At 33.5% G+C, this 24,548-nt stretch overlaps 1 pseudogene across 1 annotated transcript; it reads right to left on the bottom strand.

Annotated features, from left to right (window-relative positions):
• Positions 1-488: 488 nt before the first annotated feature.
• Positions 489-24,548, bottom strand: LOC143619224 (protein NLP6-like; annotated as a pseudogene). The gene is made up of 8 exons (XR_013151155.1): positions 24,305-24,548; positions 24,109-24,224; positions 8,614-8,874; positions 2,908-3,494; positions 2,441-2,488; positions 1,506-2,345; positions 1,100-1,414; positions 489-1,018 (listed from the first exon to the last, which is right to left on the bottom strand). The product of XR_013151155.1 is annotated as a protein NLP6-like (transcript).

The following is a 24,548-nucleotide window of genomic DNA, read 5'->3' as shown; positions in this document are numbered from 1 at the left end:
TTCCCATTTTAGAATCTAATAAAAATTTCTTCATCTGCAGATTAGTTGCAGATGGACGCGGATCAGACCGAGAACCAGTTAGGAAACACTGAGGATTGACCGCGCCTCTGAACGTATGTTATTTTCTGGAAGTCATCCACAGAGGATGATGTCGTGTTAAAATAAACAATATACTTTTAATCACTAACTATAAAACAATTCTTGGGCAGCGGCGCAGCTTGTTGCCCGTCTATCTGTCGTTAGTCTGTAAATCTATCTTTAATCTTCATATTATCTTGGTCATTACAGCTTTAAAAAAAATATACTTTTAACTTGTTATGTACTTCTAGAAAATCATACCAAATTGTAGTTCAACCACAAAAACAATATCCGGTTCTAGTGGTTAGTCTATTCTTTATTTCTATAGAATTTTAATCACTAGAGGAAATAGAAGTTGCAAACACAAGAATTTAAGAAAAACATAATTTAGAAAACAAAGAAAAATCCAATATACAATTAACAGTTTTAACTATTCCATTATATCTTATACAACAAAGAAAAAGGAAATACTTTCTCCCTATGAACCCAAAAATCTACAACTTAATAATGAGCTCACAAAATCCCAACACTAACTATAAATCTGAACTCTCACACGAGCTCCCGAAATTAGTCGACAAATCATGAACGGAGAGCCTGATTATGTTACACGCGGATAACTCAACGCATTCTTGTAAATCCGCATCACAAGCTATTAGAACCCATTCATGATCATCATCAAGATACTTTACATCAAATGCACCCACATCCAACTTAAATCTCTTTGCAACTTCTTCTTTCAGTGTGACTATACCCGAGTTTGCAGCCACACGAAACCTAATAATATCTTCCTTGTAACTCGCCTTTATCGTTATAGTTTTCATTTCTGACCCGGCTGTGAAAGGTTGTGCCTTTTCAAGAGACTCGGTGACCGGACAAAGGCTTGTTAAGTCATGTGAGCTTCCAGCATTCACGGTTAACATTAACGGTTTTTCAATTTCTTCTGTTGTTCCAACATATTTCTGGTTATGAGAAACAATTATATTATTATTTAACAAGTATTCGGTTTTATAGAAAAGGTTACCTTGGCAAGACTTTTGGGAATTTGGGCTGCCCGTGCTGGTTTCTCTGCTGCCCGATGTTTGAACGGTTGGACCTTGAATGTTGTTTGGACATGGAGGGTCAAATGGTTTGGAACCAGGTGAACCGTGTTGGTTAGTTGGTGAACCATTTGGAGCCATTGCCAAAGAAGGAAGAGTGAATGTTCCTTCGCCACCTTGTACCGACTCAATCACTCGTTTTAGCTTTGTAAGCGAGCGGTTAACCTTGTTAATCTTACGAGAAGGCCATCTTGAGATCCCATGCTGCCGTCGTATTCGTTTCATTGTAGTTGGACAAACTGCAAATATTAATAAATGAAAAATCATTGATACACTTTTTTTTTCTAACTTACTAATGATATAAAGAGAAAAATACACTCTTAAGCATACCGCCAAGACTCTTTGCAGCATCTTTAAGACTTCCAGCAAAATATTGTTGAAGAACTTCGAAACTAATCGATTTCTCAGCTTTCCCTCGTTTTTTCTCTAATTTCTTATTTGTTTCAACGGTGCCCGGTTGACCACAATTTCCATTTATCGCATCCGGGCCCACAATTAACGGTCCTCCATTTGATATTCCAGATTCTGAAACGCCCGAATCAACAACATAACGATTCTCAAACGCTTTAATAATTTCAACAAACTACCATCTTCCTCTATTTCTTCACCCGAGGCGACCCTAAGACTACGAAAATGTTGCTTCATTAAAGTCAACAATGCAGTCACCATTATTTGTTGATCTTTATATTCTACCATATTAGGAGGAAGAAAGAACTCTAGTACATAATCGTCATCACCCGTGTGACTGCTTCTCAAACATATTGCAAAAGATCCAACTAACTCGAACAAACGGGCATAATGTACCAACGGGTATTCTGTTTTCCCAAATCGCGTTACATTTTCACAAAAACACGAACCACGAGTCGCAAAGGCCCGTCCAGCTACCCCTTGACCCTTTTGTAGGTGATGTTCAGCACACGCCTCACGAAACCCCCACATGTGAGGATCAACAACATAAAACGCTACATCGGTTGTTGACATGCTTACCTGACCCATACAACTTCCATCAAAACTACTGCTGCTTCTCTTGAACCCACCACCATTGGCTAGTACACTTTGGTGTCTGCACGGGACCCACGTTTGAGCTAGCGGCAAGTTATAGGTCTCGCATATCAATGATATTACTTCCAGGATTTCAGCTTGTGCGTGTTGTCGACCTTCATTACATATCTGGATTATAGACAACACCAAATCATATTGAGAAATATGTAGAGGCAGGAAAGGATGGATAAATGAGTTAAACACTATATTATCTTACTGCTTGCCTGTGTATTCGGCGAATCCAATATAATCGAACTTTTCAAATTTACCGCCTGCGAAACTGAAACTTTATTACATATTTTCCAAACAGAATGTTTTATGTAAGGATGTAAAATGTTTCTGTTAGTAACTAACTAACATAAAAGATATAACTGAAAACAAACCAACTCAACTAATTAATCCACTTGTCTAAAGTTGACTTGTTGACTTTGACTTTATGCTATGACATATCTTTAACACATAGTCCCTTATTGTTCTCAACTGCTGAATAATATTATCCTTAGCTAACTTGTAGATTTAGATATGATACTTATTCTGGTTTACCTTTTTCTTTATTCCTAGAATAAAGTTCTCGGTATTAATTATCATCTCGGCTATATCAGAATATATAAAATCACTTCTTGATTTTTTATTTATAGGAAAATATAATTTTTGATTTCTATAAAGAAGAGAAGAAAGCGTGACAACCAACCTCGAGTGCCTTGCAGACTTTATCAACCTCAGAAGCATAATTTATTTTCTGTGAAGTCAATATCAACTCAATCACACCAACACACGATTTGCCAGAGGGTTCAAACACGGGCAAAGCTAAGGTCCCACGAACATTATAACTCAAACCATAATTAAGCCGTTGGTATTCTTTATCTGAATAAAATTGCACATTTGGAGTCCACTCTGGAAGCTTATGTTTGAAAACCCGACCCGGAAGCCCAAGAACTCCATTAGTTTCGTCGTCAAGGGAGAACGTGTACATCAAAGAAGCCATTCTGTATTGATGAAGCCCGGTGCAGTTTGGGTCAAGAACGAGAGGTTGTCCGGATGTTGTGAGGACAGTACGGCCCTTGTACTTAACCGGAGCCCAAACCTGAGCTAGAATATGTTTTTCACCCAACTCTATAAAGTAACGAAGCGCCATTGTCATTCTTTCCTTGATTATACATGTTGCATCTTGATATTCTGGTGGATTCACCTCCAAAGTTGGCATTGGTAATGGTAGCCGCCTTTTCATATCATTGTTTGATGGTTTTCTTGTTACTTGATCAATATTGTTATCTGTATCTAGTGCAAAAACAAAATAAGAATAAAAATGTTACATCATTTTATTTTTCAGTTATTTTGACACTCATCTTGAAATAACATACCAAATAAACATTTCCCAGATATGAAGTGTCTATCTTGTCAAAGGGCGATTGGTTCACATAATGGTTTTATAAGAAATAGAATTTGTCAAAGTTTAATCCATTAAAAATTTGTGAGATTTTAAATTTATCAAAGAATTGGAATGGAAAAATCAAATTAATTCTGTGATGAATTTATTTTGGTTAATGTTCATTTTTGTAAATGTAATGGTCAGCATGTCAAATTTGGTAATATTGCCTTAACTGATAGGGATCCTTATAATTAGATGAGACAGCTATTATTCATTTTCAAATATATATTTATCAAAGCCTTTTTTTTCTTCATAAATTATTCTCTAGCCAGCCGGATGTGGATTCAATGGCCAGAATCCCTTAGCAATTATCATATTCAGATTATGAGTTCAACATCATCATATCATCACATATTTCACTAATAAACTCAAATCTTATTACATGGTGTTTGGTACAGAGAATGGAATTGTAGAGAAATGGAATTGCAGATAAAGGGAATTGGTTTGGAGAATGAGAATTGACTGTTCTGTTTGGTAGTACAGAGATTTCAGTAGAGAAATATAGCTGAGAATCATTTCTCTTGTTTGGTACATAAGAAATAAACAGAGAATTATATCAACTTTATCATTAGCACAAGTATTTTTTTCATAACAAATATTTATTAAAAAATAAAAAACATATAAAAAGATGCATAAATTCCAACCAAAATATGCATTGATCAAACCAATTCACATACAAAACATAGTTTTTAAGCAAAAAACATCAACCATAGTTAAAACCAATTCACATACAAAACATACTTCAACCATACACAACTATCCCATTGAACCATCGGTATACAACTCGACCATCTCAATTTTCTCTTCTATTGTCAACGCAAGAAAAGAACGTCCTAGATCCACATCTTTACCAATCAAATGAGCTGCTTTGAACCGTTTTTTCGTAGTGATACCTGGTAAAGCTTTCAACTCATCACTAACATTTTCATAGATTTCACGAGCCTCCATACCTTCTTTGCTAAGTTGTTCACCCACCATCTCCCCAAATCGAAGCAAAACTTCCTTGATATCTTTGCAAGACTCTCGATATATCTCATCTGCATCCGTGCTTCTACCTCTTTTGCGCTTGCTTGTTACACTTCCTGTTTGTCCTTCAGATCTATCAACATTTGGAACGGCTTCATCAACAAAATCAAAGTCTTCAATATCAACAGGTGAGCTTTTTTGCGTCTCTTGAACAACATCTTCTTCTCCAAGGTCAACTGCTTTACTACCAGTAGCTCTATCCTTACCGAATATGGTACACAATTTGTCATAGAAAGGAAATGATTTGTCACGAAAATTCACAGCACCTTTGTGAGACTACAAGACAATTACAAATAAATTAGACTAAAATTTTAAAATCTAAAAAATATATTTTTTAGAATATACCTTCACGTATTCATTCCAAACACTATCATCGGCAATAATACAACATTTTTGTTCATCCCAACCAAACCCACTTGTATGCACCATATCATATACAATGCTAAAGTGTGTCTTCAATGTCTTCATCCTAGACTTTATATGTGGTTCTGCTTTGAGGCCAGAGTTAGGAAGACTTACATCTAGCAATTGTTGAACACCATTTAAATAACCTGGTTTGAATCCATTGTCAGCACCAGCATACTTTCCGGATGCATGTATCTCCATTAATGCATCAATTAGCTTTGCATCTTCATCATTTGTCCAGGTATGCTTGCTCCGAGTAACTCCTCTCACTATATTTGAATCTGCCATGTCTACGTACAAATGCATAATTATACAATTAAAAATCATTATTCATGTAACTACAAATACAAATATAACAAGAAACATTAATAAGAAACAAATAAAGTGTATAAATAAACATTAATAAGAAACATCCTTGGTTCTACAAATAAAAAATACATAATTGTCAAACATAATTAAGAAACATTGTTGGCACGCTGCGCACGCATCGCAGTCCAACTATTAAACATCTCATTAGCAAGAAGGTCTCTACGATCGGTCCATTCTTGTGAGGGCTCGATCATAGAAATAACATTGTCATGGTCATTTGCAGGTTGTGTGTGATTTACTGGGATTTCGTTATCAAGAGGGTCTTCACTCATTGTTGTTCGTATGAAATTGTGCAATAAACAACAAGCAATGATGATACGTGGCATGGACTCTATGGGATGATATGAGTTATCACGCAAAATAGTCCATCTATCTTTAATCATTCCGAAACATCTTTCTATAACATTCCTGGCCGATGAATGTCTCATATTAAAGAACTCCTTAGCATTCGTAGGAGGACGAGACCAATCGTTAAGATGATAACGTTGACCTCGATATGGAGTTAAAAATCCTTCACCATTTGTATAACCGGCATCACAAAGGTAGTATGTTCCTACAATTAACCATAAACTCTATGTTAATTATCATACTTAAATCTATGTATATTCTTTGAAAATTGTCTATCACATACCCGGAGTTATTTTAAGACCATTGGGTCTACTGATTGCATCATGCAAAACTCTACTATCAGCTGCAGAACCCTCCCATCCCGCTAAGACATACGTAAATAAAAGGTCTCTCGTACATACTCCGAGTACGTTAGTACAAATCTGCCCTTTTCTTGTCCTATAAGGTTTTCTATCAATAGCAGGGACTTTAACTTTAATGTATGTTCCATCTAATGCTCCTAAGCAACCCTGAGTTAAAAGAAAACATTACTTACTAATTTATGTTAGCAAAAAATATCTTTAATAAAAAATGTGTTTGACTAACCTTAAACCATTTCCATCTTTCATCAGTTTCATTATCTGGCACTGGCACGGGTGACTTGTAGAGTTCTTTGTGTAATCGACATATAGCATTTAAGACTAACTTGAAATACCGACTTACAGTTTCCCCGGACCGATGAAATCTGTTGACTAGTATCCTATTCTTTGCATTATGAGCAAGGGTATGTAAAAACATAGCAACTTGCTCATCGACTAGCATGTTTTTATTATTCTTTAGTCCCCCTCTAGTTTCTAGCATATCACAAAGTGTTGTAAATGCATGTATATTCATTCTTATGTTAACAACACTCGTAACATCACTTTCATAAACCATCCTCACCATGTTTTCACGCCTATTATGGTAACTCATTAAATATTTTGTACGTAAAGTCATTGACTCAATCGACCGACGCAAATGATAAGTACACAACATCCACCAACGAATCGTAACATAAATGACATAAAATGCACCTATGGCAACTATTCTTTGTCTGGAAGGTGATCTTGCCATCTACACATAAAAATATAAGAAAATTCAAGAAAAGCAAATAACTCCAAAATATAATCCAAATATTAGCAACAAAGTGATCATGAAAGCAAGAAAAATGATTACAGGCTACTTTATTCACTGACTTGCTAATGTTGTTTAATTGCCAATGTTTACATCAATATATATGTTATTTTGGATGAAATTGAACATCCAAGTTTCCATGTGAGTTACAAGTCAATGTTATACAAGATCCCTAAGGTTTCCATGTGAGTTACAAGTCAATTTCTAGATAAAAATGGTGTAAAAAGTGATGATTTGTTGATATGTAGAAATCTGAGTTTTTTGGTCAGATTTGAGTTTGTAAATATAGATTTATTTATCAACAAAACAATTGAAATAAATTATGAAAATATTTTCACAGAAACTTCAACATCTCTAGGTGTTTATATATTTTTCTCAAATTTTTAAAGTATGCATAAGGTTTTCAACTAAAATTCTAATTATCAAAGGTATCTAAAACTTACTGTTCAGAGTTTGTAAATGTCAAAATTTCTCAAAAATTGACTACTCAGGATTTGCATACAAGGCCAATTGGGAAATATTCTAGACACTTAAAATGTTCATTAGAAAGAGGAATGAAGTCTAAAACTTCAAAAACAAGAGAGTTATGCTCTTTAGAAGTGGACCTAAAATCTGTCACTCAAAAACAGATTTGACCTTCGGTTTTATTTTTCACGTTTGGGTAATCAAAACTTCTCTAAAAATTACGAAACTAGTGGGGTTTGAAACTAGACTCTTTGAACTTAATGTTAGACTCAAGAAACGATCAATTTGCATCTGTTATGATCAAAATATTGTTTGAACAAAACAGCATTACAGATTTCATCAGCAACAGCATTCAAGCAACTCATGTAAACATTCAATTTATCGGTTCCAACATTCAACCTAGCATCTAAATATCATTCTAACATAAAATTCATGATTCAAACTTATCAATTTCATACCATATAATGTTCAATTCCCAACCTAGACATCAAAGATTTCATCAAGAGTCGAATTAAACATAAAGCATTGAAATCTAACATATCTAAATCGATTACCAACAACATACAAACATCCCACGATAACAATCGACATCAGCAGCTGAGTTTGGATCGAGGTTTAGGTCTGGTCGAGCATAAGAAAGTCGAAAAAATGAAAGTTTCATACCTAGGATCGTTGGAATCGAAGCAAGGATCGCGAATACGAACTCGGTTCTTGGATTGGAGATGATTTGTGGGTGATTAGAGGCTGCAAGTCGATCGAACAGCAGGGAGAGGCGTGAGTTTGCTGCTGTAGATCGAACAGCAGGGAGAGGCGTGAGAGAGTGAGGCTGAGAAATGAAACCCTAGAAATCCAATCCTCCGCTTTTTTTAGAGAAACAAAATCAGAGAAATGGAAATGGTTTATTTCCATTTCTCACCTCTTTCTTTCATAAACAAACAAGAGAATTCTTTCCAATTCCATTTCTTACCCCTCAATTCCCTCTACCAAACACCCCCTAAGGGCTTAACTTTTTTTTTTCAATGAATAAATTTCACATTTTTTTACATCTGAATTTGAGCTTATGCAAGACCTTATCCAACACATTATAACCGCTAAACCAAAGACCCTTTGATAGATCTTATTATCTTAATATAACAAACATCGCTAAATCCTCCACAAATGTTAAAACTGAATCAAATCTTAACCTTAATCACACAAACTAACCTGAAAGAAGCCGTTGACCACCTTCACAAGTTGTCAACATGGCATCTCCATCCCGATGACCGTCACCTTCGATGCTATCATTATTATTATTATTATTATTATCTGAAAAGCCCACAGAGGAGAATAAGTTTGCTCGGTTGCCGGTATAAAAAACGAGGTGGTTGAAGGGTCTGAAAAGAATATATGATCAAAAGTCCATGCGCCATCAAGGTCTAGATCCATTGTCATCATTACCAGTAACTCCTCCGACTCCAGTTGCCGCTATATTAAATAATAATATTATTATTCCGGCAGGTGGTGGTGGTGGTGACGGTGATTCCAAAGAGGCTAGCTAGCGGAATCTTAGTTGGAGTTCCTACTTGCAATGTTTGTTTGTGTACAAGTGGAACATATAAATATAAATATGGTTAAAATACACTTGGAAAGTCGTGATCCACTTCGCCACATTTGTCTGGTCCACATCAAAATCAACGTCAATGTTTTTTTTTTATTTTTATTTTTTTTATTTTTTCCAATTTATTGAATTAAGTTGTATATATTTGTAGCAATAAAGAATTAAAAAGCTTGTAACATATGATATATCATATAGGTATTTGTCACTTGCTATTTTGTTATTCAATTTTTTCATTTTTTTATATTTTTTTCTAGATGAAACTTTAAATGTTTCTTGACGAAATTGTCAAAACTTGTAGTGCATGAAAATGTTGATTTGAATCTTGTATTTCTCTCTCTATCTTAGATATAAATGTAATATAACTTTTCATTAAAAGGAAGTTTAATTTCAAAGATAAATGGTGTATATCTTCATATATGATTAACATTAAATTATATAATACTTCATTACTTCATAAAAAAAACTTTACAATATGAGACAATTAAGCATGGAGTTTATTTGTTTAGTGAAGTAGATGGGTTCCAAACAAATTTGGCATTTTGGTTTGGAGAGTTGAAAGGAACCGTGTTTCGACCTATGTTGCTCTTGCCAGAAGAATGTGAAGTTCAATTTGGACCTTTGCCCTTTTTGTAACAAGTTTCAGGAATCGGCTGAACATATTCTGGTTTTGTGTAAATTAATGGTAGCAGTGGCAATTGGCAAATCATAAGCCACGGAGGTAAAATTCCTTCCTTCTTTGCTTATTCTCTTAAGGATATTTTATCATTCCATCACTATATTCAACTTGGGTTTTACTAAAAATGAGGCGGTTCTTGTGCATCTTTGCCTTTTCTATGGTTGCTATTGCTACATGTTGGTGTATGTGGAAGATCCATAGCGAGGTGGTTTTGAATTAGGGATGAGACTGGTACTATACCCGTACTCGTATCCGTAACATACCCAGATATGTACCCAAAAGTGTTGGTACCTAAAATCAGTAGATCGAGTACCCATACCCGTACCTCAATTTTATGGTACGAGTACATGTACTTTTGGGTACGGTACTCGCTTGGTACCACTTTGTTCTTTTAAAAAAAATATCCACTAAACTTGGTATCGGCACCGTACAACACCGACAAACAATTATCTATAATACCACAAACAAAACCGTAATAACACAACCAAAACATAATACTAAAATTAAAAATGAAACAAGCCAACCATAATATAAAATTCATTCATAATTAAGTAATGAATTCCGAAGCATACAAAGTCTCCCAAAATGTTTAAAACAAAATTACCTTATACAAAGAAAGTTAACGTTCGTTTAATCTTCCCTAGTTTTTTTTTTCCGTTCTCCCTTTTCCTTTTCTTTGTTTATTGCTTCCTCTATTTATATAGAAAAGCAAGAGTGAAAAGTTAATACGTGTTATTTAATAATAGAAAAGAATTCAAATAAAAAACAAGTGTTTTGTGAGAAGTGTGAGAAGAGCTTTAAAATAAAACAAACCACCAAAATATGACATTATACAATGTAAATATGAAACAATACAATTATTTAGAAACTACCAATCTCAACCACTAGATCATAGATCCAAGGGCCTAGATCTATTCTTATTCTTCTCACAAAAATATTGTTTTTTACATTAACCTTACCCTTTAATAATATACACAATTACACATACATGAAATAAATATATATGAACATACAATATATGAATATACACATATAGATCGATAAAGAACTGATTCAACTAGAATATATTAGGTTTTGAAAACCATGTTTGAAAGTTAAGTAATGAGTATTGAAAACCTAATAAAAGTCCCTACATATTTTAAACGGATACCAGTACCCGTAATACCTGTACATAAAATCAATAAATTTGGGTACCTATATCCATACCCAATAGATGCTTACGCGTACTGAACAGATACAAGGATGAATATTCAGGAAAAAATCTCATCCTTGTTTTCAACCACAAGAAACCTTCCCTTGCAAGGATTATTGAGTAGACGAAAACTCTAAAGCTTCTTATGGATAAAGCATAGAGCCCAAATAGATTATCTTGACATTCACAGTTTGCGTAGTTTTAATAATTTATAAATATTGTTCTTTGAGATCTTTTGGTTTGTTCTCTTATTTCTCGGCGTGTTGTATGGATTTTTTGGATAAAGGATCGATCTATTCTTAAAAATCTAGACTGGATTCAATGATGTAGTTTTTTTTTGTTTTTGATACGAGTGTTGCTAAACGTACGGTATGGATTTCCCTTAACATTTTCATTTCCTTTATCGTCTTTTGGTCACTGACGGTCCCAACTTTTAAAGTATTTGTTCCTCTTATTTGTAATTAACAAATAATTAACAAATTAATATTTGTAATTGACAGGTTAGTCTCTCTTATTTTATTTTAGAAAAATTGGTTTTTATAAATCCCAACTATTGTCTTTTGGTCATTGTCGGTCCCAACTATCGAATTGGTCACTGATGGTCCCAACTTTTAATGTATGTGTTCCTAACGGTACGCGGCTAACAGAATTCTAACGTCGTTAATTTCAGGTCGCCGGAAAAACGTTTTTGGCCGGAAAACACACATTTTCCCCCCAAAAACTCAACAATTTTGTCCCCAACATCATGGTAATTTTGTATCGTACATTTAGTAACATTTTTCTAGTGAAAGCTCCAATTATTGAGCTTGTCAGAACCCTATAACCATTGTCGAAATCAGTTGATGGTGCTTAAGTGATGGTGGTTGGTTGGCGGTGAGTCAATTGGTGGTGGTGATGGTGTTCAGGTGGTGTTTTCCGGCAAAAAAATTGATTTTTCCGGCCAAAAACGTTTTTCCGGCGACCTGAAACTAACGACGTTAGAATTCTGTTAGCCGCGTACCGTTAGGAACACATACATTAAAAGTTGGGACCATCAGTGACCAATTCGTTAGTTGGGACCGACAATGACCAAAAGACAATAGTTGGAACCAATAAAAACCAAATTTCATTTATTTTATAATTCTCACAAAACATCAAATAAAAAACTATTAAGTTTTTATTTTTGTTTTACAGTTTTTCTATATATTTTGATTATTGATTTTATTATTTTATTTCTGTAAGATCTTATTAAAAGTTTGTTTATTTTTTTACATGTATTAAAATTTTTTGTATGTCTTCTCTCACTAGTTTTTAATTTTGTTATTATTTTTTTTAAATATATTCAAAACAATTTGATTATTTTTGTTAGGTTTGGATACATGAGATTAATGTCATCTGAGAAAAAGTCATTTTTTTATCAAGTTGCATGTTATTTAACATTTGTATTTATAAAAATTATTATGATTTTAAAAAACAATGTAATCTCTTAATTTAAAAAATAAACGCTCTTCAAAAAGATTAAACAAGTATAGGAAAAAAAATATTTTTTAAAACAAGAAAAACAACGTCTTTTTTATAAGAAAAAAACATTTTTCTAAGTAAGAAAAAATATGTTTTTATTTAAGGCTTTTAAATATTCATTAAAATATAAATAGAAAAAAAAATAAATAAAAATAGGAAAAAAAAGCTTTTATAAAAATAATAATGATAATAAAAGATAACATAATGACAAAAGAAACAACAAAAATGTATAAATTGTATTAATGTAAAACTTGAGGAATGGGGTATGTTTAGTAAAAATGGATTGGGGGTACGTTTAGCAACACCCCAAAAGGGTCAGGCTAAGCGTACACAAAATTTTAATACAGATAAAAAAATTAAACAAACTTTTAATAAGATCTTACATAAATAAAATAACAAAATCAATAATCAAAATATATAGAAAAAATGTAAAACAAAAATAAAAATTTAATACCTTTTTATTTGTTATTTTGAGAGAATTATAAAGTAAAATAAGATAGACTAACATGTCAATTATAAATTTTAGGAGAAAATAAAAGTTCAAAAGGATTGTATGGTTAGCAAGGGAGGAAGGTATGTTTAGCCTGACCCTTTTAATATATATTATGGATAAGTGGATGAGCATTCTCTTTTCACAAATCTAAGAAAAAAATCATTTTTTAAAAGAACTAATTATTTTATACTGTAGTAAAAATTCAAGGATAAAAGTAAGTCATTTGCTTATTGATTCTTAAAATAATTCTTATGTGAACTATTTTTGAAAAATGAGAAACCAACACATAGGTTTAATAATAATAATAATAATACTAATAATAAACAAAAAAGAACAAAAAACTATATGATGATATACTCTTTTCGTAAATAGTATTAAGTAAAATTAAATACTAGGGAACTAGCAAATAAAAAGTTAGAAAAGAACTCATATACTCACTCAACACTTGTATCATAATTACAGAGGGTATGCTTGGTATAAAGCTTTTAGATTTAAGCTTTTTAATTACTAAAAAAAATATTTTACTAAAAAAGCTTGAAACTTTTAAGTCAGGACAAAAAACTTCATATTTGAACGCTAGTATTAGTGTTTGAAAAAAAATACTTCAAGCTTTTAATAAAATTTCACAAGTTTGGTACTTGAACTTTTATCAGCTTCAAGCTCTTAACTCTTATTGAAAATCAACTACCTCACGACTTTTTAAAAGGATATAAAATTTGCACACGTTAATATATATATATATATATTACATTATACAAACGAGCATGTTATTCTCTTTAATCTGAATATGATATTGTTATACACTTATACTTCTTTAACTTTAAGAAATTAACATATTACGTGATTACCGGTTAAGATCCGCAACAAGTTGAGTCAGACGAGCTCAAATCATGTGTAAGACCAAATTAAGGCCGGGACGAGTCGATACAAAAAATGTTAATTTAGTTTGGTTCATGTCGGCACGGTTTCGAGTCGAAAGGGGTCAGGTAAGATCATGTTTTAGATTCAAACAATGTCAGGTCGGGACAAAATTCAGATTAAAACAGGTTGGTTTATAAAATTATCTATTTCAAATTACTGTATATTTTACATTTGCTTCTTGATTTTCGTCACCATTTACTGGCTTTGCACGAATTGCATGTCTATGTTCAGGTTATATGTGCACTGGTATTAAGTGAATCATGTACCGACGCTAATTATGTGGTTGATGTCAAGTTGTGCGCCCACCCCACTGTGCAGGCATCAAACTAGTTTTATTAAAAATTCCAACTACTCTGTCAAATACCTAAATATATCTAAAAAACTACAGTTACTAGCTTTCGGCCACTAGCCACCAACTAGTTTTTGTCAAATATACCCACAATATTAATAGAATCACAATCTTAAATTAATTTATTTTCATGTAAAAGAGAGAGTAAAAAGTGGAGGTGGTTAGCGTTTGAAATATTTTTAATAAGAAACTAGTGTTACAACCGGCGCGTTGTTTCGGGACAGGTCGGTAAAATCCAAGCGGTGGTAAAACCCAAGATTTGTCGGTCCTTGGACATTCGGGCGGTAAGCCGACATGAATTCGGTCGGTTTTAGTTACGTGCATTATCGTATTGGAACTAAAACTCGGGCGTCGTTAAAACTTTTGAACGTTGTCAATCCCGGGTGTTGAGGCTCTACGCGAATTTGGTCGGTCTCCATTAGGTTTGTTACGTTATCAAAACTAAAAAAAGAATAAAAATAAATACAAAAACAAAATTGACATTCAATTGGTTTTTGTTACGTTTGTTAAACTAACATAACTAAAACAAATGCGATAAGTGTACGTGAATTCGGTCGGTTTCCATGTGACGGTACCAGAACTAAAAAACAAAGTTGGCATTTGATCGATTTGCGTTATGTTCGTTGCGGTGCCAAAATTGAACTGTAATACACGTGTTGTAAAAATACACACATTTACAACAATTGGGCTCCACCTAAGTGGATCACAAAAATACCAAAAAAATGATAATACCCTTTGGTCAGAAAGAAGACTTCACAAAAATACCAAAAAAATGATAATACCCTTTGGTCAGAAAGAAGACTTGAACCCGGGTATCTTAAATGAACAAGAACAAACCAAGACATAATATAATCCACTTATTACCACCCGGCCAAACGCAAGTTGATTTACAAAATCAACCATTTATTTTATATAACAAAACAATTCTGTCAAAATAACCAACTGCGGCGCCAAAGGTCAAATGGCAAGAGAACAAAAAAAACAATAAAAAACTAAAAATTCCTTTTGTGGCACCGTACCTCTCTTTTACTTATATTAGATAATAGATAATTAATAAGAATAGACTTGTCATTTAGTTAAATATTAACATTAAAGTTAAATGGAGATACTCATCTATACTAAAATGTCAAATATTTTGATATGCATATTTGGACTAAAAAAGACCAAAGTTATATTTTGGATCAAACGAGAGTTACGGGAAATAAACTTACCTCAAATGTAAAGAACCACATGTCTAATTTCATCTCCTTTTCAATACTCATCTTTTGAATCTTACAATTTTTTCTCTCTAATATTGTGTATTATTAATTAATCAAATTCAAGTCTAAAAATTACCCATGAACTTGAGATTTTGATATACAAACCAAAAGAAGTCAAACTCGAGCTCTGAGCTTAAGTTTGTGGGTGTGCGATCAAAAAATGGCCAACTCTACAACCTATGCACTTGTTCAGTTAGAGTAATTACATAATTACTTTAATTGTATATATATAATTACTATACTTGATTCTCACGTTTAACACGTTAATTTCATTTTTATTTGATTCAAACCCATATATTTATATACCATCCACCTCTCATAAATTGTTACGCGTATAACTTTTATGAGTTTACTATAAACAACAATATTACAATTTTAGGGTAAAAAAGAAATGGTATAGAGGTAATTGTACACATTTTCTCTTTCCACATACAAGACACATGTTAATACCCTCATCATTTTAGAACGTCTATAACTTTTTCGTATGATATTTTTTTTTAAAAAAATTCATCATAATAACAAGCGTTTTTTTATCTTTAATACGACTATGATTTAAAATTTAAAACAAAAATTACGACATTGTGTCTTTTCGCACACCATTGTGTCTTTTCGCCTATCATTGTGTCTTTTTTCGTCATTGTGTCTTTTCGCACACCATTGAGTCTTTTCGCTTATCATTGTGTTTTTTTTCGTCATTGTGCCTTTTCGCACACCATTGTGTCTTTTTTCGTCATTATTTCTTTTCGCACACCATTGTGTCTTTTCGCTTATTATTCTGTCTTTTTTCGTCATTGTGTCTTTTCGCACACCATTGTGTCTTTTCGCACACCAGTGTGTCTTTTTTCGTCATTGTGTCTTTTCGCACACCATTGTGTCTTTTCGCTTATCATTGTGTCTTTTTTCGTCATTGTGTCTTTTCGCACACCGTTGTGTCTTTTCGCACACCATTGTGTCTTTTCGCTTATCATTGTGTCTTTTTTGGTCATTGTGTCTTTTCGCACATCATTGTGTCTTTTCGCTTATCATTGTGTCTTTTTTCGTCATTGTGTCTTTTCGCACACCATTGTGTATTTTCGCTTATCATTGTGTCTTTTTTCGTCATTGTGTCTTTTCACACACCATTGTGTCTTTTTTCGTCATTGTTTCTTTTCGCACACCATTGTGTCTTTTCGCTTATCATTGTGTCTTTTTTCGTCATTGTGTCTTTTCGCACGTCATTGTGTCTTTTTTCGCCATTGTGTCTTTTCGCACACCATTGTGCCTTTTTTCGTCATTGTGTCTTTTCGCACACCGTTGTGTCTTTTCGCACACCATTGCGTCTTTTCGCTTATCATTGTGTCTTTTCGCACGTCTTTGTGTCTTTTTTCGTCATTGTGTCTTTTCGCACACCATTGTGTCTTTTCGCTTATCATTGTGTCTGTTTTCGTCATTGTGTTTTTTCGTCATTGTGTCTTTCAACTTATCATTATGTTTTTTAAAATATTAATAACACCGTTGTGTAATAATAATATATAAAACACAATGATTAATACATGTTACACAATAACTTGAAACGTAAGACACACAATGATCTAAAACGTAAGACACAATGGTGAATATATATATAACACTATGATTTGAAACGTAAAACACAATGGAAACAACATATTACACAATGAACAATAAAAAACACAATTAAAAAAACCCATTAATTTTTTTTTAATTTTTATATAACAATATGATACTCATATTAAAGATAAAAAAACGCTTATTATTATGGTGAATTTTTTTTAAAAAAATAATGTCGTATGTAAAAGTTATAGACATTTTAAAATGATGGAAAAATTGACATGTGCCTTGCATGTGGAGAGAGAAAGTCAACAAATGTGAGTTATTAACTTCATGCACTTTCCATCAATTTTTATTTATTAAATTAATATCAGCAATTTAAATCTAAGATCAATGGACTGGATTTCTTCTCACCATTCTCATTTTTGTTTTCCTTTGTATTTTTTAAGACGTTATATTTTACTTTTTAAAATAAAAGAAATATTTTATTTTAGTGCATTTTACTTTGTAGAAGTCAAATACTTTTAATATTCTCAATTTCTTAAAACCCCACTTCTCAATGTCGTATATATTTATACAAGGTATCGCTGACCTCATTTCATCTTACCTCATTTAACTTAATTTGTCTTTGGTTGTCAGGGTAGGGTCTCTAAGTGGTTTACACGCTCACCGGCATTACCTTCTTTCATTGAATTTTTTTCTTTTCTTTTTATTTTTTATTTTCATGTTCATATATGTCCTAACACACACCTAGTGTGCATTGGTTGAAATCGAATCGGACGGAACCCCTTTTTCTAGAATATTAATACCAAAGATCGGGTTGATATAGGATGGGTTGGTTTTAGTTTTTTCGGGTTGGATTAGGACTGAATGTAAGTTTTGAAGCTAAAATGTTTCATTAGTAACTTATAAACAAGGTATAGTCCTGATAATATGATATACAAGAATGCAAACATAAGTTAAATGTTTCCACTAATAATCTATCAAAAAAACCCAAAATGCTTTTTTGGTTTTTATTTTGGGTTGAGCTAAACCTAAATTTGCTCCACAATTTGGACTAAGTCCGAGACTCAAAGCATGGGTTAACTCGATCCACACGTTTATTGCATCGTGTTGCATACTTTCTTGAAAAGGATTCAAATTCTTATCCATGAACTGATCTTGGTCACAAGGCCTAACCCTCATGATAATACGTCTTTAGGATCCAAAGGCCGAATATCATTGTGAAAGAACCAAAATATGGATTTTCTAATGACCCGGTATCAATCCATATACAACATTATACTAGGAAATCCAAGCATTTACAAAGCTTTGGGCAGTAGTGTAGAGCGCCCATACCAACCACATAATGACACACTCCTAGAGATATAGTATACCACAAACTAACGAGTGTCTACAAGTATTACCGCTCTAGAAACGAACTTAAAAAAGATCGAAGATTGTAATTTTGTTTTTGAATAAGGTACATAATATGTTGGGACCATAATAGGAGTATGAAGTGATGACATACTCGACATTGGTTTTTCTTATCTTATTAGGGATTCTTGTAGCCACAGAAGTCCAAACCACTTGTTTTGTGGTCCTCCTAGCAAGGTACCACTTTCACTACCATGCAAAATGCCAACGTTCTCTTAAAATTTATTTATTAATTGCTTAGATTATTTAAATCATTATTATATTTAAATAAATAATGTTGCTTCACCAATATTTAAATTGCTAATGGAATAAGAATCATAGTCCAAATTACAACATTCTGGTTGTGGAGGTACTACTTTTTTAGTATGAAAGGTCTAACCATATTAAAGTCTACAAATTATGATAGTATAAAACATATTCTTATGAAGTTCGAACGTTAAATTTAACAGGCAAAGAGTCAAAAACATCAATACATAGTAATTATACAAGGCATATAAAGTGGAAAAATAACTTTAGGATATAATGTTGCTATTTGCTATAATCTCTTTTGAAAACTACAAATGGTTGTTGCATATTGTTGGGCTAACCAAGTCACGTGTCTTCAGTTAACTTTATTAATAATAAAAGAGTCTAAGCAGATAATTAAGATGTCAAGCAGTAAACTCGTTAGGTGGGGATGGAATTGCAGGGAGTTCAAGAGGGTCTGATGACCCTCCGGCTGGCCATCCTTTCTTTATAGGGGTATTCAAAATCTGATGGTTTGTTTTGAAGTTTGAACCCCCCCCCCCCCCCCCCAAATATTGTTAGCAAAGCAGTCATATAGTCGAGAAAAAAATGTGAAAAGGTGTAAATACGTAGCGTTTCCCCGACTTAGGTTTGAATTTTGGAATGCCATACTTGCAGATGCTTTGAAAGATTAAGTAAGGTCGTAGAACGACAGTGTCTATACTTAGCTTAAGATTAAATTGTGTTTTGAGCCTACCTATCTAGTGTTTACTAAGCTTAACACGATGCTTCTAATTTTTCCTTTCATACATCCCATTTGATTATTTAGTCTAGCGAGTATTCGAAGTATGCTTTACGAGTTCGTTTTTTGCTTTATTAATTTTTTATTTTATTTAATTTACTAAGCAAATCTACTATAAAGATTTTTAGATCGTTTTATTTTAACAGTATTAGATTATCTATTTATACTATATATAATACACCAAAGATGAGCAAATTAAGCCGCTTTAGTTTTAAGTAATTTACAACATAATCAACACATGGTACAACTACAAAGCATAATAAAGAATGGCAAAATAGACTTTCAAGCATAATTTCACACGTGAAATTTCAATTCATCTAATATATTTACAAATTTTCACCCTAAACTTTTATCAAATGAAAAAATTCTTACAATTTTGCCCCGTTGTAACATCCCGTTTTCTCGAACGGTTAATAAAATGAAAATATGAGTTAGTGTGAGTCGGGTTAGTGTTGGGTTAAATGGATATGGGTTATGGACTTGGGTTATGAGGGAAAGAAGGAAAGACCATGGGCTTAAGCCCATGATCCATAATTATATAAACTTTAATTACCCATTTATCATTCATTTACACATATTCCATATACCACCAAAACACACACTTCAGCTCTCTCTCTAATTTCTCTCCTTTCTCTAGCCGAGCCAAGATAGAAAATCGATCCCGATCCAAGGTAATGATAATATGATATTGTATGAACTCAAATCCGTGAGATTTAGTCACGAAACGACAAGCCGACACCTTTAAACCGTTAAAGTCACGAGATCCGGGTGGAATCGGGTATAAACCGAACCTAAGATGAGCTTAGGGGTCACCCTAGCTCAGATCTGGATCGAACGGGAAGAAAAACGGTGAAAAACGGTGGAAAACGAGTGAGATCTCGTTTTTCCAACGAAGTCGCGGTTTTCCGGCGACGACAGCGCCGGAAAACGGCGTACGAGGTTAATGATATGTCAGATAATGTCTGACATTCTCTGACCTAACCCTAATTCGTTAACGGGAAGTTAACGAACTAGGGGTGATTCGTCAAGAGATTCGTTAAGGGAAGCTTAACGAACTAGCCTTAGTTCGTGTCCAAGTTCGTTATGGAAAATATAACGAATTAGCCCCAATTCGTTATGGCTATTCGTTAAAAGAAGATAACGAACTGAAAGGTTCAATTCGTTTGACCATTCGTTAAAAGAGATAACGAATTAGAAGGTCGAATTCGTTACATGGACTGATTCGTTACATGGACTGATTCGTTATATGGACTGGTTCGTTATATGGTCTGATTCGTTACATGGACTGATTCGTTTTAAGGACCAGTTCGTTAGAGGGTCCAATTCGTTACAAGGATCAGTTCGTTATGATAAGTCAATTTGTTAAAGAACCAAGTAACGAACTAGAAGTTTAATGAATTGACAGAACAGTCCCTGAATTTTGAAAAGAATGATTTAATTACAAAAGTAGCCCTTGGACTTTACTAATTTATAGAATATACCTTAAAGGATTGAGAGGTTAACAATTAAAATATTATCATGAAATCCTAATGGAAAATGTGTTAAGACAGTTTATGAAAATAAAATTTTTCCAAACTGACCTGGCAGCTTAACCCCAGCCAGGGGCTCTGCCCCTTGGACTCTGCTAGGGGCCGCCGTCCCTAGAACCCTGCTGCCAGGGGAGCTGCCCCCAGACCCCGTTCGTTGAGGGTTATAATTAGACTAGAAATGCTATATGGGTAGTGATAGTTTAATTGATATGTGTAATTGTTATACAGTTAGTCGTGCACAGATCAAGAAAGGAATAACCATAAACGGTGAGCGCAACCGAATTCAGGTGAGTTTCTAGGCCCATTCCTTGTTATGTTTCCGGGGCTGTGTGCATACTCGATGTGATAGTTAATACACCTACCTTAAATGGTAAGTGTATGCCATGCATGATTTATATGTATGATTTATATGATAATTAATGTATGACTTGAATGTTACGAATGAATGCTTGTCGGTGCTTGAACGATCTTCAGATATTGCACGTATCGGCATGGAAGGTAATATGTAGTATGCCTAGTATAAATTATGTAAGTATGAAAGCACGTAAGAAAGTGAGTATGTACGAGAGAACGATTATATAAAGAAAGGTATGACGAACGGAAGGTATGGTTAGAAAGGGAACCGACCCTAATAATATCGGCGAATGTAGGGAACCGAACCTAATAATACCGGTGAAGGTAATAGGGCTGAATGCTCTTTAAAACGTATATGTATGAATGGAAGTATGTATGCAAGTATGTAAGGAAAAATGAAAATACGTGCCTTCGGATACGTATGTATATATGTAAATGTAATGTATGTTGCCTGATTAACTAGAACTCACTCAGCGTAGCTAACTTTTAGTATGCACGCAGGCGAGTAGAATGAGACAGCTGGCTTGAGCGGGGACACATGGCAGAAGAATAAGAGTCTGGCATCTGGAGACTCAAGATGTTTTATGTTTATGGATGTTTAAATTGAAAGACAAAAACGTTTGTTTAAGACAAGTCGTGAAATGTTACGAATGTTTAATGCAAGTTTTTATATTCCGCGAAAGTTTTAATTAACTATAATATTTAGAACTGTGTTTATGAGTAAATCCAACGTCCAAAGTAGGGCATCGGTAACGGGGCCTTACACCCCTCATCTTTAACCATTTATTACTAATTATTTTAATTGTAAACCAACTTTCCCCCACAATTTTTAAATCGACATAACTTTTTTGTACGTTAATATTTTTTTAATAAAATGTTGCGACATAAAAACGTGCATTTTATTCTCTTTAATTTGAGTCTGATATTGTTAGAGTTTTTTTCAATTGAAAAAATCAACATGTTACATATGAGTGTTCAAGGCCGGTTTTGATGGTTTAAGTTAAACATGCGAGCCAAACTATTAGTAACTTATTTGTCATCGAAAATAGTAACTAAACTGTAGAAAACTGAAACCGAAAGTTAAAGAAAAAAACAATCGCTAACTTAACCGATGACCGATATAAACGGTTGTAAGGTTTCAAACCGAACCATGAACTTCCATAATTGTTACCTAATTACTAGAGTCTATGTTCAAACCATAGTTATGAAATGCGATAAGTGCTCAAAAGCGTTGAGGCTGGGCCTAGCGCCCAGGCGATAAGCGCAAAATAAAAAAACGCCCGATTTTTTTTAAAAAAGCACACATTAAAAAAAACAATTTTTTTAACTAAAATAGAACATCTTAATAAGAAAACATACATTCATTCTTGAAATAGTTCATAGAACAAGCAAACAGCAAAATCCAAAACATGAAGTACCAAGTACATATTAGTAATTAAAAAAACCTAATCATTAACACATCTATCATAATATCCAGATTTCCAAAAATTAAAAACTAAAACCTAATCACAAATTCTGAATATTGTAATCATTTAATAACTGAAGTCAAATGATATTTAAATGATGGTTGGGAACATATTATGGTGCTTTAACAGTGGAGTTTTAGGTACTCCTAGAGAATATGAATAAGTTGTTTAATTGATATTTAATATGCATGGGAAGGTTGGGAACATATTAAAGGCGCTTTAAATATTTGAGGCATGCAACTCGCAATTAATGCGCCTGGCGCTTTAAATGCGCTTAAGCGCAAAAAACGCTCGATTTTAACAACTATGGTTCAAACACCCGCTGCATCGCGCGAGCACCTTCTAGTTAATTCATATACTTGTGATATGGATGGTAAGCAAACTTATTATACAATATAATCAATATTATAAAATTAATGTGACCCTCCGATTACAAATTTCTGGTTCAACCGAAACTCACCCTAACTTGTTAAAATAAAGCTAAACCCGTAATACCAAAATAACAATTTCACAACCATAATTGATTTGATAGAATGGCCATACATGAAATGTTTGACAGAAAACTTTTAGGAGCTTTTAGCTTCAAGCTTTTAGAAAAAAAACTCCTACTTAATTAAAAGTTTTGTTTAATTCAAAGAGCTTAAAGCTTTTAGGTCAGGGAAAAAGCATAAAGCTTAAAACTTTGGGTATGTTTGGCAAGAAGCTTTTAGGAGCTTCAAGTTTTTTTAGAAAAAACTCATACTCAATAAAAAGTATTGTTTGGTTCAAGGAGCTTGAAACTTTTAGGCTATGAGAAAAAACTTAAAGCTTAAAACTTCGACTAGCAGCGTTTAAAAAGAGTTACAAACTTTTAGTATTTTAATTTATTTAAATAACATTCCAAAATAAATATATTAACTATTAGACAGACTTACAGAAATTGTCCTTTATGTTTATATCAAATTTCACTCATTGTCCTTTATCTTCAAAATTGATATGTTTTTTCCTTTATGTTTATAAATCCAATAGTGTTTGTCCTTTGAACCTAACCCGGTTAGTTTTTTCGTTAAGTCAGGTCATGTGCAAGACAGATGAGGGTAAATTAGTCATTTTAGCAATTTATTTAAAAAAACAATTTAGTAATTAAAAGTTAAGGAATATATATTATCTTTGTCTCTCTCTCTCCTACCTCTCTCAATCCCACATCTACAATCACCATTACAATCCACCACCACCACCACCGACTCCCACCCAACACCATCTGTCACAGCCATCAACCACCATAATTATGTAAGGAACCACCATTACATCACCTACAAACCACCATTGCAGCCTCCACCACCGAAGAGAACCACAACTACCATCGTCCACCACCTACTCGAAAACCTTTACCTTACCAACGTTCATCGCACGCCCTCCACTGTCACCGCTGCAACCACCCATCACCAGCATTCTCGTCCTCGACCACCATTGCCACCACCCTCCACCAATATATATTAGCACCATCACTGCAAACATCACCCTTCATCATCTATATCAAAATGCACTCAAATTAAAGCATCGGTTATCACCTAAAAAACACTAAAACCAATCACAAAGAGCGGTGGTCGATCGGTTGTTGCCTCGGATATGACAATAGAACTAAATAGACCCAAATCTGGACTTGAAGCACACTTGAATATAATCAAATCACACCCGAATCGGACCTGAACTAGGGTTGTCGCTAACTCTTTATCGTGTTTCTGACATGTTTTTTTTCGATGAGGGTTGTGGTGGTAATCGGATGATGGTGCCCCAATGTCAATATCACCCTTCGCCACCACTGCTTCCAT

The sequence above is a fragment of the Bidens hawaiensis genome, unplaced genomic scaffold, assembly GCF_021521415.1.
Source record: "Bidens hawaiensis isolate Kalapana, Puna unplaced genomic scaffold, B.hawaiensis_p1.1 tig00002423_1, whole genome shotgun sequence".
Lineage (NCBI taxonomy): Eukaryota > Viridiplantae > Streptophyta > Magnoliopsida > Asterales > Asteraceae > Bidens > Bidens hawaiensis.
The sequence above is the reverse complement of the archived record's forward strand: the minus strand, read 5'-3'. Positions and strand labels throughout refer to the sequence as shown.